This window comes from Lolium perenne, chromosome 4 (genome assembly GCF_019359855.2).
Source record: "Lolium perenne isolate Kyuss_39 chromosome 4, Kyuss_2.0, whole genome shotgun sequence".
Lineage (NCBI taxonomy): Eukaryota > Viridiplantae > Streptophyta > Magnoliopsida > Poales > Poaceae > Lolium > Lolium perenne.
Window position 1 is genome coordinate 214,354,396 of NC_067247.2, and position 9,690 is coordinate 214,364,085.

At 40.5% G+C, this 9,690-nt stretch overlaps 1 long non-coding RNA gene across 13 annotated transcripts; it reads left to right on the plus strand.

Annotated features, from left to right (window-relative positions):
- The first annotated feature begins 2,674 nt into the window (after window positions 1–2,674).
- On the plus strand, window positions 2,675–5,784 carry LOC127295042 (uncharacterized). Of its 13 annotated transcripts, none has more exons than XR_011743312.1 (8): window positions 2,675–3,130; window positions 3,215–3,300; window positions 3,400–3,648; window positions 3,832–4,218; window positions 4,313–4,555; window positions 4,757–5,020; window positions 5,153–5,253; window positions 5,357–5,784. It is a non-coding gene; the product is annotated as an uncharacterized lncRNA (long non-coding RNA). The 13 variants fall into 13 exon arrangements; XR_007847420.2 differs by having other exon boundaries at window positions 2,675–2,879; window positions 3,017–3,130; window positions 3,400–4,218; XR_011743311.1 differs by having other exon boundaries at window positions 2,676–3,130; window positions 3,817–4,218.
- The last annotated feature ends 3,906 nt before the right edge of the window (window positions 5,785–9,690 follow it).

Consider the following 9,690-nt stretch of genomic DNA (forward strand, 5'->3'; position numbering starts at 1 on the left):
CTTGCCCAAGCCTCAGGCAATTTCTCTTCATCTCCCTGGTCAAATCTATAAATTTTCTGTAAAGCAATATGTTGAGCACTAGCAGGAAAGTATTTTCGAAAGAAAACATCACGCAAATCAGTTGCACTTTTAATAGAACCAGGAGGCAAATTATTATACCAAGTTTTAGCATCATCCTTTAATGAGAAAGGAAAAAATTTAGCGACAAAGTAAGTACGCATCTTGACATCATCAGAAAACAAGCTACTCATAGAAGAAAGTTCAATCATGTGTTCTATAGCACTTTCTTTTTCAGTACCACAAAAGGGTGCTTTCTCTACAATAGCTATATGAGATAGATCAAGAGAAAAATCATAATCTTTATCCTTAATGCATATAGGAGATGTGGCAAATTTAGGATCAGGAGATAATTTATGTCTAACAGTATATTGTGTGAGAAACTTTTTAATTTTTCTTGCATCAGCAGTAGCATTGCATCTATTAATAAAATCATCATTAAGCTCCACATAATCCTCATCAGGATCATCACTAGAATAATCAAGTTCAGGTGAATTAACAGTGTAGCAAGATTAGGAGTTTCAGTATTTTCAATTTGTCTAGACCTAGCAATTGTAGCATCTAGAAAGGATCCCAATGAACCACTATCATCAAGCACAGCAGAAACATTATCAATATTATGAGAGTTTTCAGATTCAGTAGAAGTACCAGCAAGTGAAGCTTGCGGCGGTGAAACAAGTTGACTTATCACAGATGGTGAATCAAGAGTAGCAGAGGTACTCAGAGTTGTACCTTTTCTTGTAGTGGATGGTAATATGGCGACTTTAGGATCGCGAGGTTTACCCATGATGGAGAATTTGCAGCGAACAATATCAATCCAAGTGAACTTCCAAATAAAGCTATGTTCCCCGGAAACGGCACCAGAAAACAGTCTTGATAACCCACAAGTATAGGGGACCGCAATAGTCTTCGCGGGTAGTAAAACCCAATTTATTGATTCGACACAAGGGGAGACAAAGAATACTTGAAAGCCTTAACAGCGGAGTTGTCAATTCAGCTACACCTGGAAATAGACTTGCTCGCAAGAGTTCATCGATAATGATTTTATAGCGATGTAGATAGTGAAATAACAGCAGCAGAGTAACAAAGACAGCAGTAGTGATTATAGTAAACAGCTGGATTAAAATACTGTAGGCACAGGGATGGATGACGGGCGTTGCATGGATGAGAGAAACTCATGTAACAATCAAAGCAGGGCATTTGCAGATAATAATAAAACGGTGTCCAAGTACAAAGCAATCAATAGGCATGTGTTCCATATATAGTCGTACGTGCTCGCAATGAGAAACTTGCACAACATCTTTTGTCCTACTGATACGTCTCCGACGTATCGATAATTTCTTATGTTCCATGCCACATTATTGATGATATCTACATGTTTTATGCATACTTCATGTCATATTTATGCATTTTCCGGCACTAACCTATTAACGAGATGCCGAAGAGCCAGCTTTGTCAAGTCATTTTTGGTTTCAGAAATCCTAGTAAGGAAATATTCTCGGAATTGGACGAAATCAACGCCCAGGGGCCTATTTTCACACGAAGCTTCCAGAAGACCGAAGAGGAGACGAAGTGGGGCCACGAGGTGGCCAAACACTAGGGCGGCGCGGCCCAGCCCTTGGCCGCGCCGACCTAGCGTGTGGGGCCCCCGTGCGGCCCCCTGACCTGCCCTTCCGCCTACATATAGTCTTCGTCGCGAAACCCCCAGTACCGAGAGCCATGATACGGAAAACCTTCCAGAGACGCCGCCGCCGCCAATCCCATCTCGGGGGATTCAGGAGATCGCCTCCGGCACCCTGCCGGAGAGGGGAATCATCTCCCGGAGGACTCTTCACCGCCATGGTCGCCTCCGGAGTGATGAGTGAGTAGTTCACCCCTGGACTAGCAGTAGCTAGATGGTCGTCTTCTCCTTATGTGCTTCATTGTCGGATCTTGTGAGCTGCCTAACATGATCAAGATCATCTATCTGTAATGCTCTATGTTGTGTTTGTTGGGATCCGATGGATAGAGAATACTATGTTATGTTGATTATCAATTTATATCTATGTGTTGTTTATGATCTTGCATGCTCCCCGTTGTTAGTAGAGGCTCTGGCCAAGTTTTTGCTAGTAACTCCAAGAGGGAGTATTTATGCTCGATAGTGGGTTCATGCCTCCATTAAATGCAGGACGTGTGATGAAAGTTCTAAGGTTGTGGATATGTTGTTGCCACTAGGGATAAAACATTGATGCTATGTCCGAGGATGTAGTTATTGATTACATTACGCACCATACTTAATGCAATTATCTGTTGTTTGCAACTTAATACTGGAAGGGGTTCGGATGATAACCTGAAGGTGGACTTTTTAGGCATAGATGCATGCTGGATAGCGGTCTATGTACTTTGTCGTAATGCCCAATTAAATCTCACTATACTCATCATATCATGTATGTGCATGGTCATGCCCTCTCTATTTGTCAATTTCCCAACTGTAATTTGTTCACCCAACATGCTATCTATCTATTATATAATTAAAACAACAAACATTGTATGGCCCAGATTAAGCAACAAGCAAGGAACGGTTTAGATTTAAAAAAACTATCCGCGCATGAGTTTACTACTAGCAGCAAAGCCGCCTCTTCCAGGTTCCAACCACGTAACCCCTACCCTTTCCTCATCTCTTCGCTTGCAGGAAAATAAAGGAGAAAAGTCTCCCTGGCGGCATGGATCTGGTGGCGGCGAGTTCAATCCTACAGCCGTCGCGCTTCCTGACTGCTGCTCCAATTAGTTCTCATTACGCTGGAGAAGACCGGAAAAGTCTCCTCTACCTCCCATCGTTGTTGGTATCTACTGTGTGTCTCATCGATCTGGCGGCGGCGACTTCAATCGGGCTGCCCATTGCGTTTTCTGACTCCTCTAATCGGTTCGTATCGCAGTGGTGCTGGCCGGACAAGCTATCTGACTATCTACCTTGTTGTAGGTCTGTACTATGTGTTGCCTTGATCTGGAAAAGGCAAGATATGGAGAGAAGATCATCGCATCATGGCTATGTCGAATCTAGGACCACGCTTCAACGCACTCACGATTTGGAACGGTGGACTTCGGATGTTCTAGCTTGATGCGATCTTTCTTTCTGATGTTCTATGCCTAAATCGTTTGTGACTTTTTATTTTTACAGGAATTTAGTGGCCTTGATAGTTATATGCAACAACGAAAGTACACATCTATATGAAGAGATCATCAATGCTAATCTTCTTCCAACATGTAAGTCTCCTCATGATTTTTGTAGTACATATATCTTGCTTGCAAAAAGATATGCAAATAAGTTACCTAATGTAAAACGTTTTGGCCCTAACTTCCTAGCTTCCTAGAAAATCACGCCAGCAATAGTCGGTGAAGGGACTACATGCATCATGCAGTTCACCATCTCTTTCCAAGGCCATAATAGTCCATAAAGCAAATGTGGAGGTAAAACGGCAGAATTTTTAAGCAGGTCGAGCAGCCTCAATAACCTTGCCCAATGGAGGCACTACAGCGGACTACCGGACTGGTGATGCAGTAGTTCATCCTCGCGCATATGGTTCAGGTCTAGCTCATGCCGCAACTCAACAGGCAAGTAATCTCAATTCAGCAACTTACAAGTTCAGTTCTCCAAACCGTCCAATTCTTTAATATAGAACCCAATAAAAATCGCATCGATTCCTCATGTGACATCAATAGAAAATCCCCGCTGTGTACGAACTGAACAATAAAATGATGAGATCCTTTGTGTTCTTGGAGGGGATGAGCTTACAGCTGACAACAATGGAGATAAGAGTAGTGTTGAAGGTTAAGTTGTGGGAGGATGGAAACCAATGAGAATAAGTTTTCCATGTGAAGACTACGAGCTTTCAAGAAAAGGGTATGAGACTACGAGGATGTCCTGCGTCTGGCGGTGCATGGTGAGACTGACAGCAGCATCAACGAAAAGAATTACCCCCGTCCTTCCTTCTAGCGGCGGCACAGGCATCACGATCCATACGACCGTCCTCTCATCCTCCATATCGCTGCTCCACTTCTCAATTGGGAATCAATCTAAAAAAGGTACGATCCAAACCCAGTTCCCGTATCATCGCTGCTCCGCTTCTCAAATGGTGTCGTAAATTCTCTCTCTTCCATGCACGTGAATCAATCTAAAAAAAGGTACAATCCAGGCCCAATTTCCATGTTCTGACCAAGCAGCAATCCAGTATCAATGTTTACTCTACCGGATTCCCCTTAATGTTTGATGCAGCAGAGGACGAGCTGCCGGCTGTTTGAATTAGATCGGATGGCCGCCACCATCGGTGATGATGCTCAGCAACGAACTGCGGCCGACCCGGGGCGCAGCTTCACCTCCTTCATGCCTGCAGGAGACAAGTAATAATTGGTTCATGAGGAGCATTACTGATGTAGTCTTGCCGGAGAAATAACAAACATAGCTAGCAGCAGCATTATGTCCGACGATGATATCATCTATCCACTGGTAGTTCATACTCAGGTAATCTCTCCTCCTAAATTTATGTTATGGATTACATGCACCTCCAGGCCTCATGGTTATTCTTTGTTTGTACCGATGGTTGTTGGACAGCTATTTCCTTAAAAAGTAACATTAACATGGAATTACATCTTATGCTTGGTTACTACGTGCGTGTTTTGTTTAGTCTAACAGGCTCAGCTGATTGTTGTGTCTATGGTTAAGCTTGCACAACAGATTAATTAGCTCCTCTAGCTAGCTTGGTATAGGAGCACCAGATCAATCAGGCCAGCTTACGCTTTGCTGGTACGTGCAAGTTTTGCTTTAGCCAAAAGCACCAGTCAGCGGCGAGCCGTTCACGAGGACTTCCACATCGAGCAAGTCCCGCAACTGCAAGTCCACCTTGCCGGAAAATAACATGTGCGACCTGAGGGCGTGTGATCAAGGATGGCATGTCGCCATGTTGGAGTATCCGGTCATCTATTACAGGTATAGCTTGCATCCTGCTAATTTCAGTTTGTAGCTAGCCATTTAGTAATTTACAAGTTTGAGGTGTATTAGTTATCACTACAGAATTGATCCAAATTGTAGTTACTCTATTGTATATGTCACAATTGTTAGAACGAACGGTGCAAGGCATATCACGAGTATTTGGCACATCGAAAATGTGCCAACATGGGAGCAATGCTGACACATCGGGTTATCATATCGATCTGTTGCAGGTATAGTTTGCATCCATCTTTATTATTTTCCGTTGGATCAAAGAACAATCCATTTACCATTCAAATTGTATTATATATAGGTTAATATATCTATTAATTTCAGAATTGCGATAATTAAGTGTTGATTCAAATATATTGCCGTATATTCCCCGGTTGCGAGAACAGATAGGGCAAGATATATCACGAGTATTCGGCACGTCGATCATGTGCCAAGTGAGGAAGCATGTGAAAAGAAGCCACAATGAAGTATCAGATCGACCCGTTAAAAGTATAGTTTGGATAGTCGATCATGTGCCAAATGAGGAAGTGTGCGAAAAGAAGCCACAATGAAGTATCAGATCGACCCGTTACAAGTATAGTTTGGATAGTTACTTTTTATGAATCCAGCCATTTGATAATTGTCCAGTTGGACGTGCAGTTCTCACTATAGAGCTGAAAACAAAATTCTGGGAAAATTTATGTACTATAGATTTGCTATTTGAATGGTGAAAACAAATATACCGTGGCATATGCCATGGTTGTGAGAGCTGATGAGGCCTGGTATATCATGCATGGTGCTTCATCAACAAAAGTCTCAAGAACTTACATATGAACATCATATTTCTACCGTGCAATATTACTAGAAGAGATGGGCAAGATCGGATTGCCGCAGTTTTCCATCCGTTCGTTGTTGTTTGGATAACAAGTCCCACAACCATTTTAGAGGAATGGATCGATGTTTTTGTTTAATAATTAGAAGAAATTTAGAGATCCCTAGAGTTGGATTCTTGGCATTACACAGCGGTACTAGGAACTTGAGGTTGCTTTTTATTTGATATATTCATAATTCATAAATTACAGGGTGCCATGTATTGTATACCGTTAGATTGCAAATTAAATTACTATATGTAACACATAATTAGCTAGGTTTTTTATGGCTTTGAATGTAAATACAAAATTTAATATTTTTACTGCAAACTTCATTACTACTTATCTATTAAAGGTTCTATTACCAAGATTTTGCAAAAGTTAATGTATACTTTAAAATTTAACTGACATAAAAGGATTAAAAATGCATTTTGGACAATCAATTATAACCGTAGATCACTAGGATGTCCCTCCACTGTCCAAGTCCTATCCAGCTCCAGAAAATAGTTTGTGTAGACTGCATAAAATAAAATAAAAATAAGAAAAACCAAATTCGCATATCCCACAACAAGCTTAAAGCTTAAAGTTCCATCATCAAATAGTTCTTCTTGGGTGCTATATCCATGGACATGTTTTCAATCCTTAAATAACATAAAAATAGGTATGTGGGAATGAACTACACCTACTTATTTAATTTTATGTTACCATATGGAAAGATACCACACACCTCACTATAAGTAAATAGCTAGCCGCGCAATTTGCGCGGGTCGCCAAGCTAGTTATATTATTAAAACAACAACCAACCAACGGTGTAGATAAGCTAGGAATAATCAAAGGGTCTAGATTAACTTACTCACGTCCTCTCCCACATCTACACAAAGCTACTACCGAAAAAAAACTTGATGGCTCCAGATATATCTCAACAAAAAATATATCTCTTTGACCAACGCGCAGATCAAATAACTCAGAGATCTCATCTAATGCGCCGCCAGCAGTTATACATGACATGTTGCTTATTCGCGGCGATGGATCTACCAGCGATACAGTTGCCCACTCCGCCGGGCTCATCGTAGTGGAAGACAACGCGCGCTGATGCAGATCGAGCAGTTTGGGAGAGCTGCGGCAAGAAGTTTTTCGTTGTGATCGGTCTCCTGCGATCGAGGAATACAGAAAGACTAAGATCTGAGCGGAGCCAGGTTGCATGTGCAACCCGCTGAAAAGCAATGGTGCAACGGCGGGCACGCGAAGGCCACCGATCTGCGATCGACGAAACAAGGCGGCGTGTACACACCCGGTGTAAGGCCAAATCGATTGGAAGCAGCGTCGCGTATTCGCGTAGCGTACGAGCCGATCCCTACATTGCATGGAGGCAGTCGGAAGCAGTGGCATGCTAGAGGGAGCTATTATCCATGCACAGCAACTCCAGGCAAAACCATCCCTGTATACCAACAACTTGGATGTTGGATGTGCGTGGTAACTGGTACGTATATGCTGATGTCTTGCTACTAGAACATGCTCGTGGAAGCCACAACCTTCACACTCACATTGGCTTATGTAGGTATGTCCTTGGGGCTTCACATGTTGAATATCAGAACTGGAATTATTATCTCTTATTTGACAGGGAAGAAAAGTGGAATTTTTTGAAGGCTACAGTAAATATATCATGAACTAATATGTAGTTATTTGGTCAGCTGAGGAAGAGGTAGTGATATTTGTATGTTTAGAATTGTAAATTTTGATACTATATGGTGCTAATTACAATGTAATGGAGCTTAGAAAATTTTACTGTGGGAAAAAACAAGAAACCAACAAAAATGTTTCAGGAATATCAAGACCGAGGGCCAACACATGTTTCATATGCGCACAGAAAACTACCAGGACAAGAAATGTATTCATCCGGTCAAAAGAGAGGTCGGCTTGCAATTTTTTTTGTACACATAGAGGATTTGATAGTCATATTTATCTTCGTTCATCCCTGACTAGAGAAGGTAAGTGCTTACAATCATAAGTTCGGCACTTACTTCAGAGTTGACACAACAATTGTTTTTTCTCAAGGTAATAGCCAACTGATTTAGTTTTCCAGAGAAACCATGTAAGTTCAATATAATCAAATAATAATGTTTAATTTTTTTGGACACACAATGTTGATCGGATAAAGAGGAATAGTAGTTTAAGTAATATATTTCTTACATGTTTAATGTGTATTTCTTCAGCTTGCCCTTTATCTGGGAAACAATTAGTGAAGTCAAAAGTCTCAGCTCAACCTGTATATTTTTTATGTTCTTCATCTTTGCAGGTGTAAGGTATTTCTTCAGCTTGCCCTTTATATCCTAGAAACAAATGACAATAAAGTTTCAATAAAACCTTTTGGGAGGAAGTGAGGAGGTAAAACTTAGGTCTTGCCTTCTTTTTGCTTGATCAAAACTGTAGGTCAGTTAATAAATCTTTAGTTAAACAACAATATATAAGTTTATTGTTATCGAGTTCTTCTGTAAACGTGGAAGAGTATCAAAGGGAGAAACTATCAAGACATTTCGCAACAAAATATGCAGGAGTGCACTATATCAAAAAAGTATCATTCTAAAATTCTGAACTTTCAGAATAATGTGCTGCCTCACCCATATGCCATCTAAATCTACAATCTTTTACCGTGCCGGTTGCATTAGACTATGACTTCAAGCAATCTATGACGATGGGTATGGCTGAACCAAATAAGGTTAGCTAAACGTCCACCACCACCATCCAGGTTACTTAGAGCTTAGGAACTGCTAGAACAACTGTTTGCATGCATGCTGCAAGTATAGATTTGAGAATTCTATGGGTTGTGTGGTAAGACTGCTGCATCAGTGCAAGGATCAGATTAACAACACACCAGTAAGGTAAAAACAGTTTTTTTGTCGATATTTACTTAATCCAATGCATCTTCGTAAACAAAAATTTAACAAATCACTATAGAAGATGTGACTCTAATATTTTTTACCATCACTTGCATTCTTTATGTAGCTTGAAGCTGATGGTGAAATCTTGGACGAGGTAGCACAGTGAAGCCTAGGTGAAAGAGTTATTAATTGGTCTCCAAAACATGCATGTTTTACCTAGCTGTTGAACTCCGATGTAAGTGGTACATGTTAGATACCTCTAGGGTTTTAGATCCATCTAGATCATCGGTTGAGATACAACCGACCTAATACTTTATTGTAACACAAGTTGTAATGATGTGTATATACATCGAGGCGTGCACAATATAAGCCCGATCATACTCTATTACAGTGAACTATCATATTATGGCAGAAGTATTGGAAATCATTTTTTTCATTTTCTCCAGGGATGAATAGGCATATAATAGTTTATATATCCCTCCTTATGCAACAATATTTATACATAGAGGCAAATATACATTATTTGTTGTATCAGTTTTCTACATATTTGTTATGCTGGAGTGTAAAATTTGTGTTGTATATGGAGCGATTTTAGTGTATATATTGCATGTATGGTTACATTAAAATCAGTTCACTAATGAATCCATTAAATTTCATAAAAATCATATTTTGCTTGACATTCTACACAGAGAAGACCCTTACTACGATGGTTGAGTGGCAACTGCTACCAATATTTTCTTTTCGGCAAGAGAACCTAGAATCGCCGCTTCTTCTGCTTCCTATCTATGCTAGATGCAACAATTAAAACTTACTTCCTCAGGCTACGGGAAACAATATAGCTTTTTCTTCACACATTTCATCTTTTCTTCGTTTTTGCAGGTCTTGGATCCTTAGGATAATTGGTTATTTATTGTATAATGGCAATAGAATT